At 26.5% G+C, this 15,063-nt stretch overlaps 2 protein-coding genes across 2 annotated transcripts in view; both read left to right on the forward strand.

Annotated features, from left to right (window-relative positions):
* The window catches only part of LOC107442860 (uncharacterized), a 35,368-nt gene that overhangs the window by 14,700 nt on the left and 5,605 nt on the right, over nt 1–15,063 (forward strand). The window contains exons 5-6 of the mRNA XM_071182993.2: nt 1,800–2,080; nt 8,161–8,435. The gene's annotated coding sequence lies outside the window, so the exon portion shown is untranslated. The remainder of the gene's footprint in view (nt 1–1,799; nt 2,081–8,160; nt 8,436–15,063) is intronic.
* Nucleotides 1–15,063, forward strand: part of LOC147807405 (zinc finger Y-chromosomal protein 2-like) — a 63,017-nt gene that overhangs the window by 11,200 nt on the left and 36,754 nt on the right. The window lies entirely within an intron of this gene.

Genomic DNA, 15,063 nt, shown 5'->3' on the forward strand with positions numbered 1-15,063 from the left:
GTTTGATGTTTATTTAAGCTAACTTTACAAATCACTTACATTACTTTTTAAAAAATCTTATAATTTAGTTGAAAGCTATTCGAAATGTTATTAGGTATTAGTTTTTAGTAACTGGTGAAAGAAAGAATATTTTTGAGTAATATCATTTAGCATTTTTAATTGTTCCACTGCAAATTTAATATTATGGAATATCTTTATTTTAGATTTTATCATCTGCTTGTTTAACTAATTTATTTTAGCATATTTGTTTTTATTTTTAATTTCTCAAGTTTGCATCACTATGGCAACTGGTAACTATGATACTTTTTTATAAATGAGTGAATAAAAGAAAAGAAAAAAAGGAATAGTGACTTAACATATCAGTGAATGGGCAAATCATAAAAAGGATAACTCAGTAAACAAATGTAAGCCAATAGATAAATTAAGAAGTTTATAAACCTTTGGTTTGAGGTATAAATGATTTGATCACAATTTTTAAAAATTTCTATTTCTATTGTACATTAAGAATAAGTAGCAAGTCTGATTTCAAATGAACTGTATGATATAATTTTTAAAATTTTATTTCGAATGAGATGGTTAGCCTTTTCTTTTTTTAAAACAGTGTGTGTAGCATTTTTAAAATGTGCTTATTTTTGATTAGCATATTTTAAAAGCTCTTAAAGGTGGTTTTTTTATTCAGGGTTTGTAAAAAGTGCTTAATTTTCTTTCTTTTAAAAAGAAATTTTCTCTACCGTGTCAATTGTCATTCTAAATTATAAAAATTGCATAATTTTTACTATTTTCTCTGCAATATTTATCAGAAACTAGTTATTTAATCATGATTATGTAAGTTTTTGGAAATTTGTTTGAATTCTATTGATTTTATGTTTATAAATTAAGAACTTTAAACGATAGAAAAAAATAATTTTTATTACTACACAGATCCTAGTTATATATATATATATTTTTTTTGGAAACTGATTAAAAATAGTTTTTGAGTGCTTAAAAAGTTCTTAAAAGGTGCTTATTTTTTGTTAAAAAATCTGGCTATGCACCCTGCTCAAACATTTAAAAAGTACTGTGCCTCTTTTACCTAAACATGGATCTTACAACTTAAAGGTAATCTAGTAATTTTCTCCTTTTTCTAATAAGCAACATTAGACATCAGGATTTTTTTAACTAAATTAAATGTAAATTTTTTTCAAGTATGTTAGATTTTTCTGTGACTGCACGTATATCATTCAGTTCTTTCTTTGCTTGCTCATATATCATAAATATAGACCTCTTTTAAGTCCCATTTAAAAACACCTTTGTTAAAGAAAAATATTAGTTTGCATTAGTTTATATGTTTTCATTGACATAATAAATAATTATGTCATAATTCTAGTTATTAATGTTTTGACTTTAAAAAATTGCAACCTGGGCATCATTGTAGAATATGACTCTCACAAGAGCTTGTAAGGCTAAGACCTTGAGCACTGTTTGCATGTGGGCCTTAAATCACACTTTATAAATAATTTACACTTTATAAGAAATTGCCTGTTGCTAATCAAATAATAATGAAAAGTTATAAGATATAATCTGTTAAATAGACAAAAGATATCTAATTTTAACTAATATTTTTTTTTATATACAGAGAAAGATTGTTCACTAGCTCAAGCCCTAGGCCAATAATCATAATCATTACTCTCGTTAATGAATTAAATTTAGTGAAAAACCTCTTAAAAAATCGTGAATCTATCAACTGGTGTTTTCTTTTTTCCAAACATTTTCTAAAGACTAATTTAAGTTTTTTAAAATTTTATTTTAATATATTCTAGATTTCTCTGTGGCCGGTGAGACAAAATTGTTCTCTAGCTCTCACATTATGCTCGATGGTTTCCGCTCACGCTTACATAATTGCCTATTGTGCGGTTATTCTACTAGTTTTTCTTCTCATATAAAAGATCATGTTCGAACGCACACCGGAGAAAAACCTTTTGCTTGTCCTCATTGTGGAAAGTGCTTTGCTAAAAAAGTGAACCTCAAGACTCATCTAAAAGTTCATTTTTAGTAGTGAAATTTCATGTGAAAAGAAAAGTTTCATTATTTGAACTGTTCAGTGAATATTTTTCCTAGTTTAATTTTATGTTTCTTTTTCTTGTTGATTTTTTATAAATGTGGGTAACAAAAATAATATTTGGCTTTAATTGTTAAAGCTCTTTTTTTTTTCTTTCAAATTTTGTACCTTTTCTTTAATGAATAATACTAATTTGTTGTATGAGTAAGTAACCAATATCTCATGATGGGGTCAACAATTAAAGAGTTTAATCAAAATGCTATTAAGAAAATTAAGTCACGCTGGTTTTTTGTACAGTTCTGACTCTTCAGAAAGTAATATTCTTTGTGTATTTTATGTGTTTTACCCATTAGTGTTTGTCTTTTTTTAAACAGTTACATAACATATAATACAATGTGACCTATCAGAAATTTTTTTTTTTACCTAAATACCTAATATTTAGGCAAAAAAAATAGATAATATTTGAAAACAAATTATGGTAAATTACTTATAAGTATTATTTTCTTTTCTCCAGTTGTAAGAATACTTTTTTCCTTTGATTCTTGCATAGTTTTAGATAATCTTTTTCTTTTTTTTTTGGCATTTAATAAATTTTGACCTTTAAAATTGTAACTTAGGCACTAATGGGTTAAATTTGCTGAATACCTTTTTAAAAACGTTATGTATATAACTATTTCTATCTTCTCATGCATTGTTTTTAAAGCTGAAATAGTTTTTTTAAAGACTTAATTTATGTAAGTTTTAGTATTTTAGATATCTTTATCTATAATTTTTTTTCCTAAATAAATACCTAATACTTAGGTAAGAAAAAATTTAATTTAAATTGAATTTATATATTTTTTTTCTTGCTGCATAATTTTAGACATTGAAAATTTTTTTAAATCACTTTTTGATATTTAAAATGTTAGCCTAGGCATTAGTGGGTTAAATTTACTGAAAATCTTTATAAGAATAGTGTGTTATTCTTTCCATACATTGTTTTTGAAGCTGGTATAATATTTAAAAAAATTTATTTTATAAAAGTTTTATTTTAATATTTTAGATATATCTGTGACTGGTCAAGCACAATTGTTCTCTAGTTCTCATGTTTTTCTTGATGGTTTTAGTTACCGTTTATATAACTGCTTAGTGTGCAGTTATTCCACTAGATTTTCTTCTCATATTAAATATCATATCCGAACTCATACTGGTGAAAAACCCTTTGCTTGTTCTCATTGTGGAAAAAGTTTCGCTCAAAAAGCGAATCTCAAGAGTCATTTAAAAGTTCACTTATAACAGTGCAGGTTCATCTGAAAAAAGTTTTAGTTGTTTAAGTGTTGATTGAATGTTCTTTACAAATTTAATTCTATATTTGAAATGACAATAAATTAAAGTATGATAATTAGATTATTGTTGGTTGTTTTGTAAAAGTGGAAACCTGAAAAGATTTGTGACTTTATTTTGCAAACCTTTTTTTCAATCTTTAAAATATGACAAATTTTTTTATTTTTTAAATATGTTAATTTACATTTATATTGGATTAGTGATGGCATTAAAATTGAAAATTCATGTAACTTTCATGTTTTAAAACCTTGTAATTGATTTTAAAAATATTTAGGTGTTTTTACTGTAAATATGGCAAAAACTAAAATTCATTTCATGTTTTTTTTATTTTTCTAGTAATCAAACCTGATTTGCTATTTATTAATTTTTTTAATTTGATAAATTGTATTCATTTAAACTTTTTCTTAATTAAGTTTATCGACTTACTCTTTCAGGTAGCCCTTTTCAATAATTAGGGAATAATTTAGCATTTGTAACATTTGCCAAAAATTTGGAATTATTTTGAAGTTTTATTATATGCTAAATAAACAAAAATATTACTAATATTACTACATTATAAATGCATTAAAATAATAATGCATAAGAATAGTATTTATGCTCTTAACTTTTTGACTAATTTACTTATTTGGTGTTAATACTTATTAAAATTATTCAACTTTGTTTCATATTTTATAATAACAAATCAAAGTCTTAAATGCTTGAACTTCAGTATTTTGAGGATTTTAATTTCTGTTATTCTATAGGCTATTATTCTATATTATCCACTATGATTAATTGATTGATATTTACTGTGGATGAAATTCAAAATTAATTAAATTATTATTTATAACTTAATGATAATTCTTTTCTCTACTCTTTGATTACATAATATTTATCAATTAAATTGTACTTTGAATACAAATGTGAAACAATCTTATGAGTTTTAATTTTTAAAAAAAGAAAATTGAATTAAAGATATTTTGTTTAAAATGTTAGCTTCCTGTCAAATTATGTTTTGCAAACTATATTTTTTTAAATGTAGACTGATGAATCGAAAATTACATGATGTGTGTTATTTTCCTTTTCTCTTTTGTAATTGTTTGATTTCTTATTTTTAATAAACCCTTGTACATTGTACTTTTTTTAAATTGATAAAAAAAAATTGAAAGTGCTCATATTTTTAAAGAGTTCACATACATGTAATTTTCCCTGCTTTCTCATATTCCAACCATATGCAACCTCATACACATGCAACCTTGAAGACAAATGTATGAGCTTGAACGCAAATATGAACACTTACATGCAATTTTAAATTTTTTATGTTCATTTAAAAAAAAAAAAAAAACAGTTTCAGAGAAAAAAAAATTATTAAAAAATAGATATAAATTTACACTATTAATACTAATTTTCCAAATGAGTATTAAAAAAAAGTAAGGCGAATGATTATTTAACACAAAAAATACATAGTTTGAGAGCATAAATGAAAATTTATTGTTTGACGAATTGTATTACAGTATTTTATTTTTAAAAAAAGACAGAATAAGGAAACAAAATTATTATAAATTTATCTTATTTACAAAATACACAAAGATGTATAAATCGGTATTTTAAATTTTTGTTTGACCAAAAATGTGGGAAGATAATTATCTGAAAATATATTCTTCGACAAATTGTATCTCAGTGTAATTCAAAAGAAAAAGGTGAACCGCAATTTTTAAAGAAATCTATTTTATTCCTCCCCCTCACCAAGGATTCTCTTCCAATTATTACTGCCCAATGAAGTTGTATCTTTAAGCAGTCAAAAAAACTGGGTTATTGATTTAGAACAGGGTTTAAACCTTACATGTCCCTTTAATAACTGTCATTTAACCTTCTTGACCTGGGAAATATGGTAGGCAGTCCCGATTCGGGGTTAATGTTAATTTCGTATTTTGTTTATTTCACCTCTTAATTTATGTGAGGAAAAAACAATAAACTTTGGAACTAGTGGAATGAATTAAAACTTTTGTTCTTAATTATAAAACTTGTTTATCAAAAAGGATCCTACGTGAGGAATTAATATTTTATAACTATTTATTTAATTTAAAAATTTTTATATCCACAAATTTTTGCATCAATTTAATTGACATAGTTTGGATTGACAAAATTTATAAAGAATTGGTAAAATAATTCCTGAGCAATAAAAATTTAAATACATGACTTCTTTCTGAGGATTAAATATAAAAAAAGCTGAAATTAACATTAAGAGGTCCAAATTTCCAAACGCCCTCTTACTTAAACTATTGGAATTATATTTTCCAGATTGTGGCTACTCCTTTATTTTGAAGGCCACAAAAGCCAATCCGTCTAACAAAGGAATAGCATTTTTATTACGAGGAAAACTTAAAATATTGCCTGAAGTATATAAGTACGTATCTGCCATCTCTGGATTTTGCCGCTTTCTCCTGATTTATTGAAAATTCTCCTGGTTTTTGTATATTCTTGAAAATTCCCTACAAATGAGTAAGTTTCCTAAAACAAATCCCTATTGAAATAGAATTTTTGCATAGATTATTGCTTACTGGCTTAAATATTTAAATAAGTATTGCTAAGACATAATGAAATGAACCTCATTTATAGAAATCGGTTCAAAACTTTTTTTTGTTCTGAAGTGTTCAGTTTATTTTTTATTCAGAACTACCTTTTTAAATTAATTTTAAAAAAATCTTTTAACTATCTTTGATGAATTGAATGCCTATTAATATTTGAAATTATGAATAAACATAATACATAAAATTTCAAGTATGTTTAATGTCAATCATAACTGGAAATGTGGCAGTTTTTCTATTTTGATGACTGTAAAAATTCCTAAAATTCCATATGAGTAAAATATTAAGTACATTATGCAACAATTATCATGAAATTTATATTATTTCGTAAAATATACCGGATTTTTTCCTATCTATGTTGGCAGTTATGTAAGTATAAAATTTAAGATTAGGCCCTTGAATCATAAAAATCGAGTCTTGGTACTTGAAACACAATCGTTAGATCACAAGTTATTTTGGATTTTAGTTTTGTGCACTGTACAAGCTGTTACACTTCCATTGCCTTGCCACAAACAGGGCAAAAGAAAAATAGTTATGTTAGGGCTGTATAACAAGCGTCTCTCCGATGGCAAATGTGCGAGCTCCCAACTCAAAACCAAAATTTAATTAGCTATAACTATTTAATTAGCTTATAAAGTTTCTTAATTGTTATTGAAGCTAATTTCATTGTACTTTGAACAAAAACCCAAATTATATCATTAAAATTCTGAAAACACATAGGTACTAATTCAAAATGACAACAGATTTTGAGCATTTTCTTATCTCTTAAAATTTATTTTGAAAAAATCAAACATAATAATATTGTTTAAATTTTTATAACTGTTTTTCAAACTTATTTCATCAAAAGTAAAAAATACAGTGCACTCCCGATTATCCGGGTTAATCACCGGGACAGGTCGCACGGACAATCGAAAAACACAGAAAATCCGAAAACTCCTTTTATTAAAGAAAAATTCAATATCAGTACAAAAAATATAAAAATTACTGATATTTGCATGCATAACATCAAACTAGGAATTTTCCTTATTGAAAAATGTATAATGCGTCTTCGCCATATATCGATACACATATTTTACGAACAGCAGTAATGTCACCGTAATCAAATCCCCCCATATAATCTAATAAAGTTTCCACAGAGCAGCAGAATGAGAAATTGTATTTCATTCATTTACTACATCTTCTGCATCAGTTACTATCATCACTATTTGATTTAACAACATAACGATCAGTCAAATACTGTAAGCCAGGCTCTCATGCATCACTTGGAAACCAATCTTCTAAATTTTCTTCATCAAGAATTTCGAAGCCTTAGATTTCGAGAAGCTCGAGCGAGATTGTTCGAGAATACTGTTATCATATTTTTCTTGAACATCTGATGAGGATTGTTCATCAAGCGGTATGATCTTTCTCCAAGATCGGGATAACGTAGACGATTTTACCTTTGACCATTCTACTGATGTTCCATATACTGCAATCCAATAACGATTATTGCTTTCCAAAAATTTGGTAGTGTTATAACTTCATGAATAAATTTTTTTAATCTTGAAAATGTTTCTCTTTATATTTTTTGTGTGACTCCGGAATGAGCACGGATAATCCGCAAACCGGATAATCAAGAGTGTACTGTATATGTAATTGAAATTTGAAGGAAAAAAAGGGCAGAGGTCAAATCTAGAGAGCAAAATTTTTTTTAGTGTTTTGAATTTTATTTATTTAATTCATTTTATTTTAATCAAGCGAAATAAATTATTTTTGAGCTGTTATTCAATCTAATGTCAATAAACTCTAAAAAAAAGTCTCCAAATCATAATGGAATTCCAAAATATTTGGGTATTCATTCAAAGTGCCTGTTCATAGTGCGTAGCGTTTTTAAAAAGTGCTTGAAGGTCTTTTTATGGTGGCTAATATAATCAAGAAAAGAATTCTTAGTCAGAAATTTGTTATTTTATTAGGATCATGTAAAGTCTTTGAAAATTATTTTGCATTTTGTTACTTTATATAGTGCTTAAAAAAAGGTTCTTATTTTGTGTTGAAAGATTAGAGTACACACCCTGCAGTCAATATAAATCTCGAGGCATTTAAAATTATTATTGAAGTAAAATATCTAGTTAATATTGTTTTTCCTAATATAAACTGATACTTTTATTATTTAATTGCTTTTAATAAGAGTGATACTGAGCTATTTTATATACTGCATAATTTTAATGTCTGATTTTTGTTTTAATATTTTAGTTTTCTTCCTCCCTGGTCAACAGAAACTGTTCTCTAGTGATAAAGTTTTTATTGGTGGCCATCACATCATCAGTGCCTGCTTTGTAATTTTTCTTCTGCTGTTATGACGCAGGTTAAAGATCATCTGCGAACCCATACTAAAGAAAAAAATTTCATGTGCTCGATCTGTTAGAGAGGTTTTACCAAGAAAAACAATCTAAAGTCTCATATGTTTAATGACCATTTCGAAAAATTCAGGAGACATGTGGCGAAAATTCAGGAAAATTGATTTGCAAGTATAAGATAGTTTATATTTTAATATACAGATGATTTTGACCAATTTTTTTCAGAGAATAATTCTGCAGAAAGAATTTTGAATTGGCCGAAAAAAATACAATTTGTTAATGATAATTAATAATTATTTGTTGCTTTAATAATACCAATTTTGGACTTTCATATCAGGGGTCTGCCCAGGGTATATTTACTACCGTTTAGCGGTACCTTCACAAATTCAACTTTTGGAAAAACGGTAGTTTCACAAAAGACTTAATAAAGCAAGTTCTAATGCAAACCCCACTCTCGTTGCTATCTAGGGAAAAGAGGAGCTTTTTTGCCAGATGTCTTTCATAAAAAGGTAGCACATGTTTGGTCAGATACTGCAATATGGTAAACCTAACCGTTCGCTCAAACCATATCAAAGCGAGGTTTTTTTTTTGTTTTACCGGACTTTTTTAAAATGAAACAATGAGGGTCTCTCTTTCTAAACTTTACAGAAAGTCTAAATTCTAACATTATTATAAGCTTCAGAACATTATCTTAAACACTGTTGTAAATTTATTCTAACAGACCTTTATTTTTTATGAAACATTTTTTTTAATTGTGAAACTTTTTGTTGACCTAGTTGAAAATGTTCTCATAATGAAAATAACTTTTAGTACTAGTACTGTTAAATGCGTGTTTTTATTAAATTCGAGTTGAAGTTTAACTATGGACAATAATTTTTATGGAATTTTAAAATTGTATGCAATTTTAAGCCCACAATTTTACAAAAGCAAAATTAACTTTTTTATATGGGAAAAAATATGCAGAATATACCTGTCATATATGGGGGGAAATATGTATAACCTGTCATAAATGGTTTCTGTTTGAAGTGAATTTTTGAAAATATTTTCTTTACAATATTTTTGTGTTGATTTTTTAATATACTTTTTAATTTTCACAAATTATGTCTAAATTTTCATTAAATAGATACCTCCCAGACAGATCCCTGCTTATGTTTTCTAAACATGTTGAAATATGGGGTTTGATTTAACGAATGTTTGTTTTCTGATTTTTTTTTACCATTAGTTAAATAATATATTAAGCATTTTTTTTTAAATCTTTTTTTAGAGAAGACCTTTTGTAACTACAATTTGTTACTGTCAATTTATAATTATTTTTTGCTGTAATAAGAGTTATTTTAAAGTCTCATTTTTCTAAAGTCAAAATATATGGAGGCTTTGATTTCTAAGCATAAGATAATTTATTTTTGAACTTGGGAGCATTAATGATTTAATTAATACAGTTTCCAGTTTTTATTTTTCTGATTTTATCTGTGTTTTATTAGTAAAGTTTTATTTTAGGTCAGTTCTCTTTTTCTGTAAAAACAATTTTGTAAAGGTTGAAAATAGGTACAATGTGTTAATGTTGATTAATAATTACTTATTGTTATAGTAAGAGAAATTTTGAAGTCTATATATGTTTCCTGAACATGTCAAAATGTGTGGGGATAGTATAAGATAATTTATTTTTGAACTTAACTATTATTCCTTAAGCTAGGGGTGCACAACCTGCGGCCCACTAACCTTTGATGTGTGGCCTGCGGACGCAATCTGAAGAAATGAAGAAGAAAAAAATTTTAATTTCCTTTTTGAAAAATAAAAAAAATTCTTAAATTTGAAATTTTCGCATTTAAATTTTTGACGCACCCAATTTCAATCAATGTAGTTTTTTGATCGCTTTTTTTTCAATGCTTAACGCTACAGATTTAAACATAGTTTTTTTGCGAATTTTGAATTTAGTTATCACTTCTGACGCTCTTTGTGTGTGCCGATTTCATCGTAAATTCAGTGACTTTTTGGTAGTTATTAATATTCATTTTTACATAGTTTATGAAATCGCAATTTTTGGAAGTTATGAAAAGGTTTTTTGTGCAAACTTCATGGAAAATCTAAATGACATTTGATCCTTTTTTCAGCAGTTATAGCTACGTATTTCCGCATGGTTTTTAAAATTTCAATATTGCAGCACAATATTATTATGAATTGCGAGTAAAGAATCGCTCATTTGGATAAACATTTTTGGACGTGGATTATTTGTATTGATTTTATCGCAAATCAAATTATTTTTTTGTTATTATTTTAATTATTGTTACACATTTCCGAAAGGTTTTGAAAGTCCTAATATTTTATATACTCTATTGCTGTATTTTAACTTCGAATTCTGCATTTAAATATGTAAAATTTTGATGTACTTTATTTACACGAATTTTATCGCAAATATAAAGGGATTTTGATAATTTTTTTGGTAGTTATTACTACTCTTTCCCCCGTGATTTAAAAAAAATCTAATATTTTTAATTCTATAATTTGACTGCACGCGAGTTTTGAATCCCGCACTAAAATAATTACTCTTTACGTGTTCTATTTGTGCCGATATGAGCATAAATATAAGAGTTTTTCCGAACATGTTTTTTCCCCGTTATTGCTCCATTTTTACTTGTGATTTAGAATATCCTGATATTTTAACACAATATTACAACTCGTGAAATTCGAATCTGTTTGAAAAAAATTTTGTAACTTAAAAAATAATTACATATCTTAGCAAAATCGACTAAACACCTTCCTGAAGAATATGAAAAAAGAAGAAAAAAAACAAGCTGTGCACGTCTATATTAAACACGTCCCTTTTGCCAAAAAATAATTCAAAACACGTTCATATTTCTTTAGTCCCATCAACACATGCAAGTTATACAACACACACCCAACCTATTCTGGATTCGTATTTACGGGTTTTAAAAATTTTATCTTTTAATTCTTCTCGTAATTTAAAATTCACACATCGTAATTCGTATTTACGTGATCTTAAAATTGCACATCACATTTCGTACTAACATAATCGAGATTTAAAAATCATGCATCGCGATTCGGATTCACGAGATTTGAAATGCATATTGCGATTCGGATTCTGACATTTAAAATATCAAACATTGTTACTCTTCTCACGATTCATATTCATACATTTTAAAAATCATGCGTTGTGAGTAGTCTTTTCTCAATTTAAAGATCACACATCTCGAATCGTAGTCACGCTATTTGAAAACCACGCATCACGTTTTTTATTTACGCAATTTAAAAATCACACGTAGCAGTTCGTATTCAAGCAATTAAAAAATTTCACATTGCTATTTGTATTCACGTGATTTAAAAATCCGGAAAGGAAGAAGACCATCTAGGACAAATTCCAAAGCTGATTATGTTATTGCCCTAAGTTTAATACTACCCACAACAACAGCTTCTGTCAAAAGACTGTTTTCCAGAATGAGTTTTGCCGGTTCAATATTACAGATCACTATTTAAACAAAGTCATTCAATTTTAATTTAATCGCTCCAAAAAGCTATCTCATGATCAAGTGAATAAAACTATCACAATGTTTAAAAATTTTGCAAATTACAGGATAACCATTAGGAAATTTTTTAAACCATTATCTACCTACTTAGAACATTTTATATCATTTATGATTATATGCTGGGAAATGATTTGTATATCATTAATAAATAATAATAATAATTAAAATAAATAATAAATGTTTTAAAGTTTAAGTATATTCTCTACTAAATGCTAAATCTTATTTTCTGCTGAAGGGGTTTTGTTTTAATTTTAATCATTTTTAACCCTATAAACTTTCTTTAAATCAAAGTATTTACTTATTGTCATACCGTTGCACTAATAGGAATTGCATACCAGCCCCAGCTTATTTCACACATTGTTTCATTAAAAAAATAAATATTTGTGAAAATTTTTCTCTATGTTGTAAACAAAATAGCTTTTGTAGGTTTTTTGAAGAAGTTTTAATAAGATAAAAAAATTTTTCATAAAAAGGAACTTCCTAAAAGACATTTTAAAGTGTAGCTAATTTTTCAAACTTTCCAGAGTTGTAATTGCTGTATTATTTCATGCATAAAACATTAAAATTCTCCTTTAATTTAAGTTTATTAATATATTTTTAGTTTGGTTAAATTTATTTTTATATATTCTTCTAGTTTGAGTTCTGCTTGTTGAATGGAGCTGAAAGTTGTTTTAGAGAACCACTCTTCAGCTTCATTCAACATTAGTTTTTACCCATTGGCGAAATGGGTGTTGTTTTGGGTTTGATGGTGTGCCCACCTTATTTGGATGTCATCACACTTTTCAATTGTGTTCAAGAGTTGAAAAGAGTGTAAACAGTGCGCATGTATCATCATTGCATGCGTTGCTATGGTGACCGCTACAGTTTGATTTTTTTAGATTTTTTTTACAATTTTAATTTTGTTATGGTTGTTGGTGAGTCTATTTTTGAGATATGTGACCAGAGAGAACCCATAAATACTTCTTGAGTTGTGAATAAAAGAGAATTTCATCATTTTTGGGATATTTTTGTTTTTATTGTTTTAATTAAGAATCAGAAATTCTAACCTACAGTTCAAACTGGATCATTTTCAATACTAATTCAGGTGAATATCACAAATAGAGAGGATAAAAAAAATTAGGCAAAAACCATTTTGCCAATGGGTAACCTGTGATTGCCTTTCAGAGATCCCAATTTTTTTTATTTTTAATTTCTTTTTGATACTCTCGATATCCCGAATATATACCCCTTGTTATATATTTTATATTGTTAAAATATATACCCCTTGTTATATATTTTAAGAAAAATTTCCCCTTGGCATTATATGTCTAGCTAATATTAATTTGAATTCCTATATTGAAGGGTTTCTTCTCAAAATCTTGTTATGTCGAATCTTTTTTGAAAGAGAAAATGATTTTTTTTGGAAAAATCACAATGTAAAGTTTATTGTAAACCAATTTCTTTCTTTTTAATGCATAGTTATTTTTGTCGTACTTTTAAATATAAAATTATAATTCTTGTATTTAGACTTATAGTCAACTATCATTACATACATATTTAATAGTAGTTATTCTTATGTTTCATGACTTTACTTTTTTGAGTAATATTTTAGAATATTTTTTTACTTTTCAGATCATATTTAGTTTTGAACTTGCTATCTCTAAAACCCGATCTCTCTAAATAAAAATTTAGTGTCCTTTCAACTTTGAGAGATTGAGAGTATACAGTATAGATTTTGTACTTCCCATTAACATTGATTCTGACTCTTTCAAATGAATGGTTGTTCAATTAAAGTTTTAACAAGGGTTTAATTATATATATTAAAGACATAACTAAGGAGCATAGGAATTGCCTTGTTTATTTAAAGTTTTGTATGATACTCTTGGATTGATTCAAATGAAAATTTAGTGTTTGATTTCAGTATCATAAAACCTGAGCAGGAGTAAAATAAAATTTTACCATTTCAGCTTTTCAACATAAAGACACACAAAATATTCAGAATGAAAATTCAGAGCATTATTTTATTGAGTTGATATGTAGTTTTACTGTGAATGTTTAAAGAAATTTCATCTATTAAATTATATAGGTTTAGTAAATTTATATAGGATCATCTAAGTATATAATTTTCAGTGAGCTTTATTTTGCTTAAAAAAAAAAACTTTTTTTTTTTACCTTCAAAATACCAGTAGCATACCTGAAAAATAACCGATGTTAGTTAAAGTTAATAAATCTGCCAATCTATAAAAAAAAATGTAAAAATTTCACTCCAATATTGATAACAGTATAAGTTTGTACAAAGTTTTACATCAACGAAAATACATAAATTTGAAGCAAATTATTATTCTTGTTCCAAATCATTCTATACATATAGATTTTTAATTAAAATATTCACTAAGCTGAAAATATTTTGTAAAATAAAATAAAATTTTAGTGTTATTTAACTTAACCTCTCAACCAGAAATAAAAGACGTGTTGATCTGGCTTAACTCCATCAATAAATAATATTACTTTGTATATATTTAAATTTTTCCCTCTCTTTTTCTTTCCAGTTTATTTACTTGTATTATAAATTCAATATGTTAGCCTTTGTCTTGTATTATTTTATGTTTACATATTATTGTATAACATTTGTTGTTTTCTATTAAAAGGTAAAATTTTATTGATAATTTAATTTAAAAAATTTATATGTTTCTGATGAAATATTGCATTTGTAGAGAATTAAAAATGTAATTTTAAAATTAAAGGGATTTGAAATTAAGTTTTCTTAGGTAAATAAATAGTTAAATGTTAAATAGCCGTTAATTAAATAATTGTTATAAATCTTTGTGTTCTTAAAAATGGCAATATTAAATAGCCCCGTGGCAGAATCGTGAAGACACGGCGACATGGTCACAGAACTTTACAGAGTTCTTGCAGAAAGATTTTTCCTTTGGGAAGTAAACAATTTAGTTTTTCTATTCTGCAGAAATTTTTGAAAGATTTTTTCTTTTCTTCAGAATTATATTCAAACGATGCCTTTCTCGCTCATCGGAGTGGAAAAAACTGCTTATGATACTTCTGGGTGATTCTCACGATATATGACAATTCACTGTCCCTCGCTCCAAAATCTAATACTAAAATAACTTTTTTAAGAAAAATAATAATAAATAGCATTGCTGTTAGCATTTTAAAATGACTTTGCCCTAGCATTGACTGTTTTGTATAGTTAAAAAATTTAGCTGAACTTCAAAATTTCATGTTTCTGGCATGTCACAAACAACAATGTTTCCAATAATAAT

The sequence above is a fragment of the Parasteatoda tepidariorum genome, chromosome 7 (assembly GCF_982258835.1).
Source record: "Parasteatoda tepidariorum strain Cologne lab strain chromosome 7, Ptep-v5.0, whole genome shotgun sequence".
NCBI lineage: Eukaryota > Metazoa > Arthropoda > Arachnida > Araneae > Theridiidae > Parasteatoda > Parasteatoda tepidariorum.